Source organism: Triticum dicoccoides, chromosome 5A (assembly GCF_002162155.2).
Source record: "Triticum dicoccoides isolate Atlit2015 ecotype Zavitan chromosome 5A, WEW_v2.0, whole genome shotgun sequence".
NCBI lineage: Eukaryota > Viridiplantae > Streptophyta > Magnoliopsida > Poales > Poaceae > Triticum > Triticum dicoccoides.
In genome coordinates this window covers 709,115,765-709,136,944 of record NC_041388.1, presented here as the reverse complement: position 1 = coordinate 709,136,944, position 21,180 = coordinate 709,115,765, and positions in this window count along the sequence as shown.

Below are 21,180 nucleotides of genomic sequence, written 5' to 3'. Positions count from 1 at the left end.
CACACACACCCACCCCTATAGAGGCAGTAATCGATGAAGTGTTGGCGGGAGACAGCCGACAAAAAAATAAAACGAAAAGGAATTATCCCAATTCATCGGGATCTTTTGCCGGGGCAATAAGGAGAATAGGAGGAGAACTCATTGGCTGGCTTGGGATAAACTAATGAGACCCAAAGGCGAAGCGGGTATGGGATTTCATGATCTTAGATTATTTAATCATGTGCTTCTGGCTAACCAAGTTTGTTGGTTATTGGTTTATCAGCATCCACTATGTGCAAAGGTGATGAAGGCAAAATATTATCCTTGTGGGCATGTCCTGGATACGGTCTTCCCGCAAGCAATGTCGGTGACTTGGCAAAATGTTATGCATGGCCTTAAGCTGCTTTAAAATGGTGTCATTTGAAGTGTTTTGATGGTGCTAGTATAAATATTTGGAGAGGTAATTGTCTTCCCAGAGATTATATCCACAAAAAAAATCTATTTTGAAGAATTGAACTAGGCTTAAATGGGTGTGTGAGTTATTAATGAGAGGGTCTAGGAGATGGGATGAGAGAATTTCATCACACACATGTTTTATCACCATGATGTTGAGGAAATTTTAAAATTTCCTATTCAATCTGTGGGAGAGGGAGATTTTATTGCTTGACACCATGAGAAAAATGGTTTTCTTTAGATTAAGAGTGCGTATAGGCTGGCGTTGAAACACAATGACAATAAGGTAGATTTTGGGAACTCTAGTACCACCATGAGCGGGGAAAGGATGCTCTGTTGGGGAACATAGTAATTCAATTTTTTTCCTACGATCACGCAAGATCTAACTAGGAGATGTATAGCAACGAGAGGGGAGAGTGTGTCCACGTATCCTCATACACCGAAAGCGGAAGCGTTTAGTAACGCGATTGATGTAGTTGAACGTCTTCATGATCCAACCGATTCAAGTACCGAACGTACGGCACCTCCGTGTTCAGCACACATTTAGCATGATGACGTCCCTCGATCTCTTGATCCAGCAGAGGGTCAAGGGAGAGTTCTGTCGGCACGACGGCGTGGTGATGGTGATGGTGATGTGATCCGCACAGGGCTTCGCCTAAGCACTACGACGCTATGATCGGAGAAGTAAATTGTGGAGGGGGGCACTGCACACAGCTAAGAGAACAATTGTTGTGCTTTGGGGTGCCCCCTTGTCCCCGTATATAAAGGAGGGGAGGAGGTCGGCCACAAGGGGCGTGCCAAGGAGAGCGGTGTCGTATTAGGACTCCAGTCCTAGTAGGATTCGCCCCCCCTTTTTTTCCTTCTACCGGAGGGGGAAAAGGGGAAGGAGATGGAGTAGGAGAAGGAAAGGGGGTGGCACTCCGTTCCCTAGTCCAATTCGGCCTCCTCCCTTGTGGGGGCCGCACCTGACCCTTGTGGGCTGGTTAGCCTCCCTCCTATGGCTCATATGGCCCATATCTTTCCCTGGGGGGTTTCAGCAACCACTCTGGTACTCCGGTATGTACCCGATACACTTCGGAACCCTTTCAGTGTCCGAATACTACCTTCCAATATATCAATCTTTACATCTCGACCATTTAGAGACTCCTCGTCATGTCCGTGATCTTATCCGGGACTGCGAACAAACTTCGGTCACCAAAACACTTAACTCATAAATACAAATCGTCATCGAACGTTAAACTTGCGGACCCTATGAGTTCGAGAACTATGTAGACATGACCGAGACACATCTCCGGTCAATAAACAATAGCAGAACTTTACATCTCGACCATTTAGAGACTCCTCGTCATGTCCGTGATACCATCTGGGACTCCGAGCAAACTTTGGTCATGAAAACACTTAACTCATAAATACAAATCGTCATCGAATGTTAAGCGTGCGAACCCTACGGGTTCAAGAACTATGTAGACATGACCGAGACACATCTCCGGTCAATAAACAATAGCGGAACCTGGATGCTCATATTGGTTCCTACATATTCTACGAAGATCTTTATCGGTCAAACCGCATAACAACATACGTTATTCCCTTTGTCATCGGTATGTTACTTGCCCGAGATTCGATCGTCGGTATCATCATACCTAGTTCAATCTCGTTACTGGCAAGTCCCTTAGTCGTTCCGTAATGCATCACCTCTTCGATACACGGAGTGACAAATCCTAATCTTGATCTATGCCAACTCAACAAACACCTTCAGAGACACCTGTAGAGCATCTTTATAATCACCCAGTTACGTTGTGATATTTGATAGCACACAAAGTGTTCCTCCGGTATTTGGGAGTTGCATAATCTCATAGTGAGAGGAATATGTACAAGTCATGAAGAAAGCAATAGCAATAAAATTAAACGATCATTATGCTAAGCTAACAGATGGGTCTTGTCCATCACATCATTCTCTAATGATGTGATCCCGTTCATCAAATGACAACACATGTCTATGGTTAGGAAACTTAACCATCTTTGATTAACGACCTAGTCAAGTAGAGGCATACTAGGGATACTCCGTTTTGTCTATGTATTTACACATGTATTAAGTTTCTGGTTAATACAATTCTAGCATGAATAATATACATTTATCATGATATAAGGAAATATAAATAACATCTTTATTATTGCTGCTAGGGCATATTTCCTTGAGTCTCCCACTTGCACTAGAGTCGATAATCTAGTTCACATCACCATGTGATTTAACACTCTATAGTTCACATCGCCATGTGACCAATACCCAAAGGGTTTACTAGAGTCAATAATCTAGTTCACATCGCTATGTGATTGACAACCAAAGAGTACTAAGGTGTGATCATGTTTTGCTTGTGAGAGAAGTTTAGTCAACGTCTGCCACATTCAGATCCGTATGTATTTTGCAAATTTCTATGTCTACAATGCTGTGCACGGAGCTACTCTAGTTAATTGCTCTCACTTTCAATATGTATCCAGATTGAGACTTAGACAAGTAGTAAACCATTCATGCTCCCTATTTGCAGTCGCTTTGTGGACATGTACTATGTTTGCAGTTACATGTATTGTCATGGACATGCCATTGGACCAAAAACTCTCCTTTTGACCTTAATTACTGCCGCTTTGTGTCCGTGCATTTGGGGTAGAATGATTGTCATTGCATGTTCAGGGGTAAACATACAATTAACCTCAACAATTCCCCTCCGACCCAGTAACGGTTGCTTTGTGCATCTGCAGTTGCATGTCTAGTGGTGGACATGCAATTGGCAGCCAACCCTCTTCCCCTACCTCAGTTGCAGTCACTTTGTGCCCATGTAGTTGCAGTCGGTTACAACACTTGTAGTTGCATGTCTAGTGGTGAACATGCAACTAGCTGGACAACCCCCTCCCGACCCCAATAGCAGTCGCTTTGTGCGCATGCACTTGCAGTCGGGTTACAACGCTTGCAATTACATGTCTAGTGGTGGACACACAACTAGCCCGACAACCCCTCCTGACCCCAATTGCAATCTCTTTGTGCCAATACAGTTGCAGTCGGGTTACAACGCTTGTAGTAGCATGTCTAGTGGTCGACATGCAACTGGCCACGACAAGCCTCCCCCCTTCCGACCCCAGTTGTAGTCACTTTGTGCCCATGCAGTTGCGGTCGGGTTACAACGCTTGAATTAGTATGTCTAGTGGTGGACATGCAACTGCCTAGGACAACCCTGCCTCCGCGACCTCAGTTGGAGTCAATATATGCCCATGCAGTTGTGGTCGCTTTGTACTCATGCAGTCGCACTCAAATTACAACACTTGCAGTTGCACTCAAATTAGAACGCTTGCAGTTGCATGTCTAGTGGTGGACATGCAACTAGCCCGACAACCCCCTACTGACCCCTGTTGCAGTAGCATTGTGCCCATGCAGTTGTAGTCGGGTTACAACCCTTGCAATTGCATGTCTAGTAATGGACATGCAACTGGCCACGACAACCCTCCTCCTTTTAGACCCTAGTTGCAGTCGTTTTGTGCCCGTGCAGTTGCGGTCGGGTTACAATTCTTGCTGTCGCACATATGTAAAAAACTAAACAACTAAGCAAAAAAATTAGTGAGACAATAGACAATACAGAATACCCACATGCCGACAAGGCGAGAAAGCATTAATGTGAAAGTGTGAGCTAGAATGCGGGGCACATGAAAAAACACGCACATTTGCCCTAGGGTAGGTGTTGTTGCATCCCGTTGAAAGGTTGCAGTTGCGACCCATTTGAAAACTTGTAGTTACGATCCCGTGAGTACATGTAGTTGTGATCCCATTTGAAACTTCTTGTTGCGATTCCTTTTGAAAACTTGCAGTTGCGATCTATTTTTAAAGACTTGCAGTCATGACCCGAGAAAACAAAAATGAAATGAAAAATAGATTTATCTAGTTGTACATTCCAAAATTAACAAAATCTCATCCAACTAGAATTAGTCACAAGTGTTTGCATATAAAGCATGAAAAAGCTAACAAAAACTAAATAAACAAATAATAAAAAGGAAATCAAATGATAACAATAAAAAAATGCAGCCAAAAAGAAAAGAAAGATTAGTCACGAGAGTGAGGAACGACATGGTCGCTTTCCCTATTAACATGTAGACATAAAAAAGGTGACAAAAAGATAGACATGAGTGTGGTAACTTTTTTTTCTTTTTTGGCAATGGACTGTGGTAATTTTTTTTTGAGGTGATGAACTGTGGTAACTAGGTAGTGCGTTGGTGCATGTCGCTACAGCGTGGACAAGCGGGCCGACAAAAAAACAACTTGGGCTGCCGTGCCCGCGTCGCTGCATGCAAAAAAAAAAACAGCATGCACAAGTTACTCAAAAAAGAAAAAAAACAGCACGCACGAATGTCCGCACGTTTAGATCGGATGGCCAGGTGCGTGAATGAGACCAATTTGTTTCTCATCTAGCTAAGTTTTAGCAAAACTGTTAAAAGTATGGGTTTACTAGAAAACAAAAAAATAGGCTAGAAAATCCCACAAAAATCAGAAATATCCAACCATTTATTTAATAGACACACACACACACACACACACATGTTTTTGGTTTGGAATTTTGTTTTGTTGTACAGCTTACAAAGTACATTTAAAAAAACAATTATGTATCCGTAGTGAATACATACAAGTTTTCACAGAATTATTTTCATTTTTTTGAAACTTTTAAATATGTTTTTTTTCAAAAAAGGGCACCGTGGTGCCCGAGCACACAAACTTCACACTCATTGAGTGTCTCTCTTTTGTTTCCCTCAAAAGAGAAGTCGAATCATTTTACGCATCGAATTACCCAGTTTAAGATGCCCCCAAAGATTTGTATATGACTACATCATGTTCATCACACAATTCAATAATTTATATATCAAGTCTACTATGTATAGAAAGAATGACTAATTGTGTCAACTCGAGCCTACCATGACTTAGAAGATAGTCACACATATATCAAATAACTCTCAGATCACAACAACCAAAGTAACTCCTAACAATTATTCGAGTAAAAAATTAGTCAGGATCGCTCAATCATACTTTTACATACGAACAATGGGCACGACAGAAAAACTGCTTTAGTTGCCAGAGATATTAGTATAACTTTTGGTGGCATATGCATTTGAATGAATCTAATGCTTTAGTTAAAATATCAAGAAATTTTGTAATTGAGAAACCAAAATTAGTGAAAACACTTCAAACCTGACTTGAACAAGATAGAATAATATATTTTAAAGCTTCCTCTGGCTATTCGACTTTATAACCCAACAAGATGCCATCCAACATGTGAAGTGCATCTGGATGACCAAATGCTTTAATTAATATTAGACTTCAAAATCATCACATTTTCTTTGTCAAAATCAAGAATAAAAGTCCAACTAATCATCCATAGACAACAACTTACATGGTAGGCCGCAAAAATATTCAAGACATTAAAATATACAAAGTATTATCCATCTATTTTCAAAATGTTAGATTTCACAAACAAGGCACTAACTTTTATATGTCAGCACTACCACCCCCTAACTCTTGAATGCAGTCACCCGTTAAGTTATGACATGCAGGTTCAGTGAGGTACAAACATCTTTGCCGACACTTAGTACATCTGTTGAATGCAGTAAGTTATTTGAATAGTAGTAAACAAATCTCAATTGCATATTAAATAACTTTTTATTGTGTTTTAAAATACTTTCATCATGTGATATAAAATTGTTCAACACATATTTTCCTTTTCAATAAATGATAATACATTAAAAAATGGGCATGGAAATGTAAAAAGTTCTTCACATATACTTTTTAAAATTTTAATGACATATAAATATATATATATTCGTACTCTATGACCGATAGGATTTTTAAAGATAATGAATTTGAACCTAAAAAAATGGAAATTTAAAAATTTTAAAAGAAAACTGAGAATAAAAATAGAAACAAAATTATCAAAACCGATAGAGAAAACACATTAATAAAATGTAAAAAAAAGGACATAGTCTTCCTAAAACCAAACGGAAGATTCCCAAAACCCGCTAAGCACACGATTACTAGTTCCACCAGGTCCGCTACTAGGCCACGATCCCCACATTGTCGCCTGTACATCCACCTTGCAAGAGGCGAGATATAGCTTTTTGGTTGCAACTTCGTGTGGAAAAAAGAGAACTTATCCATTTATGGCGTCATGTGGTTAGAACTGTAGGCCCATGAGGCCATCTCTTGCTATCTGCTGCTCACACATATCATCGACCAAGTCACCATATGTGGCTTTTGGAGCTCCTGGTCTATGTACAGTACTCCACTGACCACTGATTACGTTGCTCTTTCAGTGGATGGATACTTTTCAATGGAATCTGGCGCGACAGCGTTAGGGATGATTCTCCAACGACATGATGGTTCAATTATTTTTTTAGCAAGTTGGTTTATTTCAATTGTGACGAAGCACTGGAGGCGGAGAATAGATACATACAATTATGCAAGGGATGTTGCTTGCTATACAAAATTTCAGTCTTCCGGTCATTGTCCAATCTGACTCAAGTGAGGCTTTATCCTATCTATCAGGGGACGGACTAGTTCGCTCGACATATGGTCATCTTGTGGCTGAAATTAAGGACTTGATATGTGACATGGAGTTTATTCCCTAGAAATTGACTAGGGATCAGAATAGAGTTGCCGATCGTGTGGCAAACTATAGTCGTATCGAGTGTACCACGGCTATGTGGAAGTAGTTGGGACCACCATGTATTGAGGATCTTCTGACTCTCGACTGTAACTCTCTCAATTTGGAATAAAACTCCTTTCCCCACGCAAAAATATATATGCTTGGAGGGAGGTGCCATATATCGCTTCTAGCGAGCAGTACGCTCGCATCGCTCATGCGCCTGCTGTTGGTAGGCTTGGCCCAATGAGCGTGGAAGAGCTAGTACACGTTCATTTTCTCTTTATTATTTCGGTCGGTTTAATTTTAATTAAAAATCACGAAGAAGAACAAGTTCATGAATTTTAAAAGAGTTCAATTTGAAGAATGTTACATATTTTAAAAAATGTTAATGGATTTGACAAAATTCATAAAATTGGAAAAGTGAAGAATTTGAAAACAATCAGTGAAAAATGTCCACAAATTTGGAAAAGGTTTAATAATTTAAAGAAAGCTCTCTTATTTTAGAAAATCGTTCATGAATTTGAAAATTGTTCAGTGAACGGCATTTGAAAAAGGTTCAATGCAAAATGTTCAGAAGTTCGATTTTTTTCATGAATTTAAAAAATGTTCGTGTATTTGAAAAATCTTTGTGGATTTGTAAAATGTTCTTGTATTTGAGAAACAGGAAAAAAGAAAAAGAAAAGACAAAAAAAGCAGTAAAACCGGTGCATACATTGGATCGGACGTTGGGTAATCATATGATAAAGATTGTTAGCGAACGTGCTTCTGTAGTGGTCCTGTTCCTTAGGCTAGAGTAGTGTAATTCTATTGTAACAGCCAGTATATATGTACTTGTGTAACCCCAATCAATAATCAAGGAAGTGTTACACGATCTCTCTCTCGCTATCCTCGTTCAGACTCCAACATGGTATCAGTTTGAATCTCACGATCCACGTCTTCCACTACTCCTCTCTCCTTCCCACCCTCCACGATCGCCATGAGCACTTCCTCCTTTGTCTCCTCCCGCGACTCGGAGTCCGACGACGACCAGTTCCGTCTTCCCGTCGTCACCCAAACCCTCCCCACTACCCAGGTCCAGTCCCTTCGTATCCGCGACCATGTGCTGGTTACTCTGGATTTCGAGAAGGAAAACTACGCCCTCTGGCGCCGTCAGTTCCTCTCCGCCCTCGCCAAGTTTGGCCTCACCGCCCACGTCGACGGCTCGCCGACCCAGGCGACTTCCGACTGGGTTCTCAATGACTTTGCCATCCTCCCGTGGTACAACGCTACAGTGACTCCGTCGATGTTGGAGATCGTCTCCGATCACAAGGACACGACGTATTCCCTCTGGCACCCGCTTCACTCTCTCTTCCGCAGCAACCGCGACGCCCGGATCACCTACCTCCTCGACGAGTTCCACAGCTTTACCCAAGGCGATCTCTCCATCGTCGACTACACCTCCCGGCTCAAGACCATGGCGGACACCCTCCGGGACCTCGGTCACCGCCTGAAGGATCGCGAGCTCGTTCAGAATGTGCTCCGTGGCCTCGATGAGCGTCTCCAACACGCCGTCCCGCACATGACGCCCGGACGCCACCCTTCTTCATCAAGCTGCGGTCGTTTCTCCAGCTAGAGGAGCAGCGCGTCGCTCGCCTGGCGCGCGTCAACGCCCGCTCGGCTCTCCTCGCCCATGCCAGCGCGTTCTACGTGGCCCGCCTATCGTCTTCCACGCCGGCCCCGCCCTCCTCCAACCCCCCCGCTGCTCGGCCCTCCAACGGCCGGGCCCGGCGGCTCTCCGACTCTCGTGGGCGCCAGAAGAAGCGCAAGCAGAACCCCTCCGGCCAGCCCGGCTCCTCTTCCGGCGGGGGCGCGCCCGGCGGCCTTCTGCCCGTCCCGCGTCTGCCCGCTCCTGCTGCAACGATGGCCGGCACCTTACAGGGGATCCTCGACGCAAGCCCACCCGTACCCGTCGTTCCCCAGGCGCACCCAGCTACGACCACCGTCCTGCCCTCACCACAATGGGATCAGGCCGCCCTCATTGCTGCCTTGAATTAGATGGCTCTACATCCGCCCACTGCTCCTGGCGGCGATTGGATCTTCGACAGCGGCACCTCTTCCCATATGGGCTCCGGCTCTGGTATTCCCTTTCCCCCTTCCTCTCCAACCTCGATCGTCGTCGATAATGGTGCTCTCCTGCCCATCACCAGCGTCGGCTCCACCTCCTCCCCCACCCCCTCACGCCCACTCTCTCTTCTTGAAATTCTTATCTCCCCCTCTCTTATTAGAAATCCAGTCTTAGTTCATGCCTTTACTCGTGACAATTTGGTTTCTCTTGAATTTGACCCTAGTGGTTTTTCTATCAAGGATCTGGCAACCAAGACGGTGCTTCTCCGATGTGATTCTCCCAGCGAGCTCTACACCTTCACACCGCCTCGCCACTGTCTCTCCACCACCGTCACCGCCGACCTGTGGCACCAGCGCCTCGGCTATCCTGGTGCCGCCGTCCTCGCCAAAGCCTCTACATATTTCAATTTCAATTTCAATAAAAGCACGACATCTCATTGTGATGCTTGTCACTTGGGCAAACATGTTAGGCTACCTTTTAGTTCCTCTACTTCTCAAACTAGTTTCCCTTTTGAGCTTTGTCATTGTGATTTATGGACAAGTCCTCTCTTAAGTGTATCCGGTTATCAATATTACTTGGTCATTCTGGATGATTTTACTCATTATGCATGGACCTTCCCTATACGTCGCAAGTATGAAGTTCATTCTCTCCTTACTCGTTTCTATGCCTACGTCAAAACACAATTCTCTCGCCCCATCTTAGCCTTCCAAACGGACAACGGCCGCGAATTCGACAACCTTGCCAACGGCACGCTCTTTTAGTCCAACGACACTCTTCTACGCCTCACCTGCCCCTACATTTCCCAACAAAACGAGAAAGCCGAATGCATTTTACGCACTCTCAACCACAGGGTTCGCACCCTTCTCTTGCATGCTCAGATGCCTCCTCCATGGTGGGCTGAAGTCCTCGCCACATCCACCTACTTTCTCAACCGTAGACCTTGCAAGCCTCACCTCATTACCACACTACACGAGCTTCTCTTTGGGCATGCACCTGACTTTCGCCACTTACATGTATTCGGTTGCCTCTGTTATCCCAATTTGCTCGCCACTACTCCCAACAAACTCTCCCCATGATCGGTTGCCTGCGTTTTTTGGGTTATCCCGATGACTGCAAGGGATATCGTTGCTACGATCCCCTCACTCGTCGCGTAATCTTTTCCAGGCACGTCATGTTCGTTGAATCCATTTTCCTGTTCAAAACCCTGCATCCCACACCCGAATCCATCGCTGAATCAGCTCCTGATCCGCCTCCCTTGGATCACGTCGATCCTGCATGGGAGCCGCCCCAACCGACCCCTCCCGCATCGCCACATGGCTCCCCCATGCGGCCCACGCCCACCCCTCCCAACTCGCAGCCCACCACATCCGGGGCTTCCCCGCCTTCCCCACCCGGCGGCCCATCTCCCTCCACTCGATCATCTTCCTCCTCCTCCGCTCCTCCTCCACCGCCGCCTACCAGCACCACACACCCGATGCTCACGCGCGCTAAACACGACATCTTCCAACCCAACCCTCGCTAGCCAATCTTCAGGCCACCGTCCTCTCTCCCATTCCCACTTCCGTTCGCGTAGCTCTTCAAGATCCAAATTGGCGCGCCGCCATGCAATCGGAGTATGATGCCCTGATGACGAACTCGATGTGGACACTTGTTCCGCGCCCACCCAACACTAATGTTGTGACCGGCAAGTGGGTTTTCAGGCACAAGCTGAACGCCGACGGGTCTTTGGAGCACTATAAGGCCCGGTGGGTCGTCCGCAGTTTTGCCCAGCGCCCCGGCATCGACTTTGGTGAAACCTTCTCTTCGGTTGTCAATCCGGCGACGATCCGCATGATGCTTACTCTGGCGTGCTCGCGTGGTTGGCTCGTACACCAGCTCGACGTGAAGAACGCTTTCCTTCACGGTGTTCTCGACGAGCAGGTGCACTTCTACCAGCCGACCGGCTTCGTCAATGCTTCACGCCGCGATCATGTCCGTCGCCTTGCCAAGTCCCTCTACGACCTCAAGCAGGCGTCGCGGGCCTGGTTTCATCGCTTCACCATGTTCGCCGCCACCATTGGCTTCACTGCATCCCGCTCCGACGCATCCCTATTCATCCTCCGGCGGGGTGCTAAAGCTGCCCATTGATACGTCCATTTTGCATCATGCTTTTATATCGATATTTATTGCATTATGGGCTGTTATTACACATTATGTCACAATACTTATGCCCATTCTCTCTCTTATTTTACAAGGTTTACATAAAGAGGGAGAATGCCGGCAGCTGGAATTCTGGGCTGGAAAAAGAGCAAATATTAGAGACCTATTCTGCACAACTCCAAAAGTCCTGAAACTCCACGGAAGTTATTTTTGGAAATAAAAAAATATTGAGCGAAGAAAATAGCAGAGAGGGCCCACACCCTGGCCACGAGGGTGGGGGGTGCGCCCCCTGCCTCGTGGGCCCCCTGGTGGCCCTCCGATGCCCATCTTCTGCTATATGAGGTCTTTCATCCGAGAAAAAATAATAATAAGCAAGCTTTCGGGATGAAACTCCGCCGCCACGAGGCGGAACCTTGGCGGAATCAATCTAGGGCTCCGACAGAGCTGTTCTGCCGGGGACACTTCCCTCCGGTAGGGGGAAATCATCACCATCGTCATCACCAACGATCCTCTCATCGGGAGGGGGTCAATCTCCATCAACATCTTCACCAACACCATCTCATCTCAAACCCTAGTTCATCTCTTGTATCCAATCTTTGTATCCAAACCTCAGATTGGTACCTGTGGGTTGCTAGTAGTGTTGATTACTCCTTGTAGTTGATGATAGTTGGTTTACTTGGTGGAAGATCATATGTTGAGATCCATTATGCATATTAATACCCCTCTGATTATGAACATGAATATGCTTTGTGAGTAGTTACGTTTGTTTCTGAGGACATGGGAGAAGTCTTGCTATTAGTAGTCATGTGAATTTGGTATTCGTTCGATATTTTGATGAGATGTATGTTGTCATCCCTCTAGTGGTGTCATGTGAACATCGACTACATGACACTTCACGATTGTTTGGGCCTAGAGGGAGGCATTAGGAAGTAATAAGTAGATGATGGGTTGCTAGAGTGACAGAAGCATAAACCCTAGTTTATGCGTTGCTTCATAAGGGGCTGATTTGGATCCATATGTTTCATGCTATGGTTAGGTTTACCTTAATACTTCTGTTGTAGTTGCGGATGCTTGCAATAGGGGTTAATCATAAGTGGGATGCTTGTCCAAGTAAGGACAGCAACCAAGCACCGGTCCACCCACATATCAAATTATCAAAGTACCGAACGCGAATCATATGAACGTGATGAAAACTAGCTTGACGATAATTCCCATGTGTCCTCGGGAGCGCTTTACTTCATATAAGAGTTTGTCCAGGCTTGTCCTTTGCTACAAAAAGGATTGGGCCATCTTCCTGCACCTTATTTACTTTTATTACTTGCTACTCGTTACAAATTACCTTATCACAAAACTATCTGTTACCGATAATTTCAGTGCTTGCAGAGAATACCTTACTGAAAACTGCTTATCATTTCCTTCTGCTCCTCGTTGGGTTCGACACTCTTACTTATCGAAAAGGCTACGATAGATCCCCTACACTTGAGGGTCATCAAGACTCTTTTCTGGCGCCGTTGTCGGGGAGTGAAGCGCCTTTGATAGGTGGAATTTGGTAAGGAAAAATTTATATAGTGTGCTGAAATTTACTGTTCGGAGTATCTTCACCCCGACCGGTAGAGAAAATAGTTGCTCCTAAACCTACTGGACCTACTGAAAATGAAAATGTTTACTTCAATATTCCTTCGGGTATGATAGAGAAACTGCTGGCTAATCCTTTTGCAGGAGATGGAACGTTGCATCCCGACCTACACTTAATCTATGTGGATGAAGTTTGTGGATTATTTAAGCTTGCAGGTATGCCCGATGATGTTATCAAGAAGAAGGTCTTCCCTTTATCTTTGAAGGGAGATGCATTGACATGGTATAGGCTATGTGATGATATGGGATCATGGGACTACAAATGGTTGAAATTGGAATTCCATCAGAAGTTTTATCCTATGCATCATGTTCATCATGATCGTAATTATATATATAATTTTTGGCCTCGCGAAGGAGAAAGCATCGCTCAAGCTTGGGGGAGGCTTAAGTCAATGTTATATTCATGCCCCAATCATGAGCTCTCAAGAGAAATGATTATTCAAAATTTTTATGCTCGGCTTTCTGACAACAATCACTCCATGCTCGATACTTCTTGTACTGGTTCCTTTATGATGAAGACTATTGAATTCAAATGGAATTTATTGGAGAGAATTAAATGCAACTCTGAAGATTGGGATCTCGACGAAGGTAAGGAGTCAGGTATAACACCTAAGTTTGATTGTGTTAAATATTTTATGGATACCGATGTTTTCCGTAAATTTAGCACTAAATACGGACTTGACTCTGAGATTAGCTTCTTTCTGTGAATACTTTGCTACTCATGTTGATCTCCCTAAGGAGAAGTGGTTTAAATATCATCCTCCCATAGAAGTAAAAGTAGTTGAACCTATTAAAGTTGAAGAAAAGACTATCACTTATAATGATCCTATTGTTCCTACTGCTTATGTTGAGAAACCACCTTTCCCTGTTAGAATAAAGGATCATGCTAAAGCTTCAACTGTGGTTCGTAAAAGTAATATTAGAACTTATGCACCCCCTAAGCAAGTTAAAGTTGAACCTAATATTGCTATTGTTAAAGATCTCTTGGCTGATAATATTGATGGGCATGTTATTTACTTTTGTGATGAGACTGCTAGAATTGCTAAACCTGGTCCTAAAGATAAACATAGACCCGTGGTAGGCATGCCTGTTTGAAAGTGCGTTATATCGACTAGAGGGGGGGGGGGTGAATAGGAGCTAGGTACAATAACTAATAGAAGCTAGGTAGTAAGGATCAGGTAGGAAGATATTATGAAGCCAAACAGAACACGCAGTCACTCAGTGAAGACAAAAGATAGTGCAATCATACAATAACTACACAAGGACCAACAGTAAGTAAAGAGAAGGGAAGGATGAAACCAGTGGCTCGTTGAAGACAATGATTTGTTGGACCAGTTCCAGTTGCTGTGACAACTGTACGTCTGGTTAGGGCGGCTAGGTATTTAAACCTGAGGACACACAGTCCCGGACACCCAGTCCTGAACACGCAGCTCAGGACACCCAGTCCTCACCGTTCCCCTTGAGCTAAGGTCACACAGACCTCGCCCAATCACTCTTGTACGTCTTCAAGGTAGACTCCCAAACCTTCACAGACTTTGTTCACCGGCGATCCACAATGTCTCTTGGATGCTGAGAACGCGACGCCTAACCGGCTGGAGGATTCACAGTCCTCAAGTGTAATAAGTCTTCAGATCACACAGACAAGAAGACTTAAGTGATGCCTAACACTCTTTGGCTCTGGGTGGTTAGGGCTTTATCCTCGCAAGGAATTCTCTCTCAAAGGCTTCGAGGTGGGTTGCTCTCAAATGACAAAAGCCGTACTCTAACTCCGAGCAGCCAACCATTTATGGTTGTAGGGGGTGGGCTATTTATAGCCACTAGGCAACCCGACCTGATTTGTCCGAAATGACCCTGGGTCACTAAGGAACTAACATGTGTTCCAACGGTCAGATTTCAAACACACACAGCAACTTTACTTGGGCTACAAGCAAAGCTGACTTGTCCGACTCTGGACAAGATTCGCTCTCATAGTCTTCACTCGAAGACATAGGTTTTGGTTAAGCATCACTTCAGTCATTCTGACTGATTCTCTTGGACCCCACTGAACAGTACGGTGGTTCCTATGACTCAACAAAGAATAAAAAGAACTACGAAAGATCTAAGTCTTCGAGCTCCATAGGCTTCATGCGATGTCTTCTCTTGTCATAGTCTTCAATGTGAATATCTTCATATACCACCTTTGACATCAATGTCTTCATACATTTTTAGGGGTCATCTCTGGTAGGAAAACCGAATCAATGAGGGACTTCTAACTGTGTTATCCTGCAATTCTCACAAACACATTAGTCCCTCAACTAGGTTTGTCGTCAATACTCCAAAACCAACTAGGGGTGGCACTAGATGCACTTACACTGTTATTTCTGTTAAAATAGGAGATCATTGTTATAGTGGCTTGTGTGATATGGGTGCTAGTGCTAGTGCAATACCTATTTCCTTATACAAAGAAATTATGCATGATATTGCACCAGCTGAGATAGAAGATATCAATGTTACCATTAAGCTTGCTAATAGAGATACTATTTCACCAATTGGGATTGTTAGAGATGTTGAAGTCTTTTGTGGGAAGGTTAAATATCCTGCTGATTTTCTTGTTCTTGGTTCCCCACAAGATAGCTTTTGTCCCATTATATTTGGTAGACCCTTCTTGAATACTATTAATGCTAAGATAGACTGCAATAAGGATATTGTTTCTATTGGTTTAGGGGATATGTCTCATGAGTTTAATTTTGCTAAATTTAGTAGACAACTGATAATCCACAAGTATAGGGGATCGCAACAGTTTTCGAGGGTAGAGTATTCAACCCAAATTTATTGATTCGACACAAGGGGAGCCAATGAATATTCTCAAGTATTAGCAGCTGAGTTGTCAATTCAACCACACCTGGAAACTTAGTATCTGCAACAAAGTGTTTAGTAGCAAAGTAATATGATAGTAGTGGTAACGATAGCAAAAGGTAACAGTAGCAAAAGTAGTGTTTTTTGGTATTTTGTAGTGATGATAGCAATAGCAACGGAAAGTAAATAAGTGAAGAACAATATATGGAAAGCTCGTAGGCAATAGATCCGTGATGGAGAATTATGCCGGATGCGGTTCATCATGTAACAGTCATAACCTAGGGTGACACAGAACTAGCTCCAGTTCATCAATGTAATGTAGGCATGTATTCCGAATATAGTCATACGTGCTTATGGAAAAGAACTTGCATGGCATCTTTTGTCCTACCCTCCCGTGGCAGTGGGGTCCTTACGGAAACTAAGGGATATTAAGGCCTCCTTTTAATAGAGTACCGGAACAAAGCATTAACACATAGTGAATACATGAACTCCTCAAACTACGGTCATCACCGGTAAGTATCCCGATTATTGTCACTTCGTGGTTAATGGATCATAACACATAATAGGTGACTATAGACTTGCAAGATAGGATCTAGAACTCTCATATATTGATGAAAACATAATAGGTTCAGATCTGAAATCATGGCACTCAGGCCCTAGTGACAAGCATTAAGCATAGCAAAGTCATAGCAACATCAATCTTAGAACATAGTGGATACTAGGGATCAAACCCTAACAAAACTAACTCGATTACATGATAGATCCCATCCAACCCATCACCATCCAGCAAGCCTACGATGGAATTACTCACGCACGGCGGTGAGCATCATGAAATTGGTGATGGAGGATGGTTGATGATGACGATGGCGACAGATTACCCTCTCCGGAGCCCCGAACGGACTCCAGATCAGCCCTCCCGAGAGGTTTTAGGGCTTGGCGGTGGCTCCGTATCGTAAAACACAATGAATTATTCTCTCTGATTTTTCTCTCTCCGAAACACAACATATAGAGTTGGAGTTGGAGTCGGAGGAGCTCCAGGGGGCCCACGAGGTAGATGGGCGCGCCCCCACCCTCGTGGACATGTGGTGCCCCCGCTGGCCTTCATCTTTTGTAGGTATTTTTTATATTTTCCAAAAAGTTGCTCCGTGAAGTTTCAGGTCATTCCGAGAACTTTTGTTTCTGCACATAAATAACACCATGGTAATTCTGCTGAAAACAACGTCAGTCCGGGTAAGTTCCATTCAAATCATGCAAGTTAGAGTCCAAAACAAGGGCAAAAGTGAAGGAAATATGCCCTAGAGGCAATAATAAAGTTATTATTTATTTCCTTATATCATGATAAATGTTTATTATTCATGCTAGAATTGTATTAACCGGAAACATAATACATACATAGACAAACAGAGTGTCACTAGTATGCCTCTACTTGACTAGCTCGTTAATTGAAGATGGTTATGTTTCCTAACCATAAACAAAAGAGTTGTTATTTGATTAACGGGATCACATCGTTAGGAGAATGATGTGATTGACATGACCCATTCCATTAGCTTAGCACCCAATCGTTTAGTATGTTGCTATTGCTTTCTTCATGACTTATACATGTTCCTATGACTATGAGATTATGCAACTCCCGTTTGCCGGAGGAACACTTTTTGTGCTACCAAACGTCACAACGTAACTGGGTGATTATAAAGGAGCTCTACAGGTGTCTCCAAAGGTACATGTTGGGTTGGCTTATTTCGAGATTAGGATTTGTCACTCCGATTGTCGGAGAGGTATCTCTAGGCCCTCTCAGTAATGCACATCACATAAGCCTTGCAAGCATTGCAACTAATGAGTTAGTTGCGAGATGATGTATTACAAAACGAGTAAACAGACTTGCCGGTAACGAGATTGAACTAGGTATTGAGATACCGACGATCGAATCTCGGGCAAGTAACATACCGATGACAAAGGGAACAACGTATGTTGTTATGCGGTCTGACCGATAAAAGATCTTTGTAGAATATGTAGGAGCCAATATGAGCATCCAGTTTCCGCTATTGGTTATTGACCGGAGACGTATCTCGGTCATGTCTACATTGTTCTCGAACCCGTAGGGTCCGCACGCTTAAGGTTTCGATGACAGTTATATTATGAGTTTATGAGTTTTGATGTACCGAAGTTAGTTCGGAGTCCCGGATGTGATCACGGACATGACGAGGAGTCTTGAAATGGTCGGGACATAAAGATTGATGTATTTGACGGCTATATTCGGACACGAGAAGTGTTCCGGGTGATTTCGGAGAAAACCGGAGAGCCGGAGGGTTACCGGAACCCCCCCGGGAGAAGTAATGGGCCATATGGGCCTTAGTGGAGAGAGAGAGGGGCAGCCAAAGGTGGGCCGCGCGCCTCCTCCCCCATGGTCCGAATTGGACTAGGAGAAGGGGGGCGGCGCCCCCCTTTCCTTCTCCCTCCCCACTTCTTTCCCCCTCCTAGTAGGAGTCCTACTCCTACTAGGAGGAGGACTCCTCCTGGCGCGCCAATAGGGGCCGGCCGGCCTCCTCCCCTTGATCCTTTATATACGGGGGCAGGGGGCACCCCTATACACAAGTTGATCCACGTGATCATATTCTTAGCCGTGTGCGGTGCCCCCTTCCACCATAATCCTCGATAATATTGTAGCGGTGCTTAGGCGAAGCCCTGCGACGGTAGTACATCAAGATAGTCACCACGCCGTCGTGCTGACGGAACTCTTCCCCGACACTTTGCTGGATCGGAGTCCGGGGATCGTCATCGAGCTGAACGTGTGCTAGAACTCGGAGGTGCCGTAGTTTCGGTGCTTGATCGGTCGGGCCGTGAAGACGTATGACTACATCAACCGCGTTGTGCTAACGCTTCCGCTGTCGGTCTACAAGGGTACGTAGATCACACTCTCCCCTCTGTTGCTATGCATCACCATGATCTTGCGTGTGCGTAGGAAATTTTTGAAATTACTACGTTCCCCAACAAAAAGTGTTTGGAAAAGTAGATACGATGGAGACGTATCAACTCCCCCAAGCTTAAACCTTTGCTTGTCCTCAAGCAATTCAGCTGACAAACTGAAAGTGATAAAGAAAAAGTTTTACAAACTCTGTTTTCTCTTGTTGTTGTAAATATGTAAAGCCAGGATTCAAGTTTTCAGAAAAGATTAGACTAACCACATTCACAATAACGCTTAGGTCTCAAGTTTACTCATATCAATGGCATAAGCAACTAGCGAGCAATAATAATAAATCTCGGATGACAAAACTTTCTCAAAACAATCAGAATAGGATATAACAAGATGGTATCTCGCTAGCCCTTTCGAAGACCGGAAAACATAAATGCAGAGCACCCTTAAAGACCAAGGACTGACTAGACATTGTAATTCATGGTAAAAGAGATCCATTCAAGTCATACCCAATGTAAATTAACAATAATGAATGCAAATGACAGCAGTGCTCTCCAACTGGTGCTTTTTAATAAGAGGATGATGACTCAGCATAAAAGTAAATAGATAGGTCCTTCGCAGAGGGAAGCAGGGATTTGTAGAGGTGCCAGAGCTCGGTTTTGAAATATAGATGAATACTATTTTGAGCGGTATACTTTCATTGTCAACATAACAACCAAGAGATGGCGATATCTTCCATGCTACACACATTATAGGCGGTTCCCAAACAGAATGGTAAAGTTTATACTCCCCCTTCCACCAACAAGCATCAATCCATGGCTTGCTCGAAACAACGAGTGCATCCAACTAACAAGAGTCCCAGGGGGAGTTTTGTTTGCAATTATTTTGATTTAGTTTGCATAAAGCATGGGACTGGGCATCCTGGCACTACTAGAAAAAGGGCTATAGATGTGATTGACACTAATGGCGCACCAGACAAGTGGTGCGCCATTAGTATATACTAATGGCGCACCACCTTCTGATGCGCCATTAGAGTTGAAACTACTAATGGCGCACCTGGCACACGGTGCGCCATTAGTATCAATTTTTTTTTGAACTAGTGCGCCAGTCCAAACATACTAATGGCGCATCCACAGGCAGTGCGCCATTACTAGTTGTAACTAGTAATGGCGCACCTGCCAGAGAGTGCGCCACTAATGTTGTTTTTTATTTATTTTTTATTCCTTTTTTTTGCAAAACTACTAATGGCGCACTCGCACGCGGTGTGCCATTACTAGTTTAAACTAGTAATGGCGCACCGTGGTGTAGTGCGCCATTAGTATGTTTTTTTTGCAAAACTACTAATGGCGCACCACCAGGGGGTGCGCCATTAGTAACCTGGATTACTAATGGCGCATTTGTGGTTGGTGCGCCATTAGTAAGTGGGCAGCAACAAGATATTTTGGACAACCTCTCCTCCCACACTCACTTTCTCCCCACTTCATTCTCTCCACCGCCTCCTCCTTGTCTCGGGTGCCTCCTCTTTTTCACCTCATTTCCACCATAAATTCATTCAAATTAAGTGGTTAAGTTACCTTGTTTTGCTAGGTAAGTAAGGGCGGAAGCTATATTTATGTTGTTCTCCCTACAACAATGTGCACATGCACTTTTTATGGCCTAGCTAGATCTATGTATGTTCGTGGTGTTGCATATGTTTGTGGTTTTGCATATGTGTTTGTGTTTGGAGGTGTGAGAACTAGCTGCTGACCAGTCGAGCTAGTAGAGAAGACTTGACATGTATCAGGTCAGGTGGTAGATAACTGTTGGCTCAAGCAGAAATAAAAAAAAATACTAATGGCGCACCTCACCCTGGTGTGCCATTAGTATGTATGTACTTATGGCGCACCGAGGGGTGGTGCGCCATTAGTATTGTGGCGCCCCTACTTCGTACCGATCCCCTCTCTCTCCCTCGCCCTCGCCCGCGATCCCCTTCCCCGATCTCCTCTCCCGACGCCACCGTCGCCCCGCCCCGACACCACCGTCGCCCCGCCGCCCTCGACCCCGCCCCGACGCCACCGTCGCCCCGCCGCCCTCGACGCCGCCCCGACACCACCGTCGCCCCGCCGCCCCGACACCACCGTCCGTCGCCCCGCCGCCCCGAACCAGGGAGCGGAAGCGCGGCCGGCGTGCGAACGAGCGGAGAAGGCGGCCATCCTCGTCCTCAACCTGTCGTCGACATCGTCGATTCCAGCTCTCGCAGCAAGGTATGCGGCTGGTTCGTCCCCTATCATGGCCAGATTGATTTTTTTTCGGTAAACTAGGCTAGGGTTCGATGGATTATGGAGATTCATGGTGATTCATCAGTGAATAAATTCGTTCCAAGAACAAGATCATGGCCATTTCCTGTGCTAGCTAGAGCCGTTGTCAGCCTGTGCAAGGTTCAGAACAAGTTGTCAGCGTCTTTGTGCTCTATA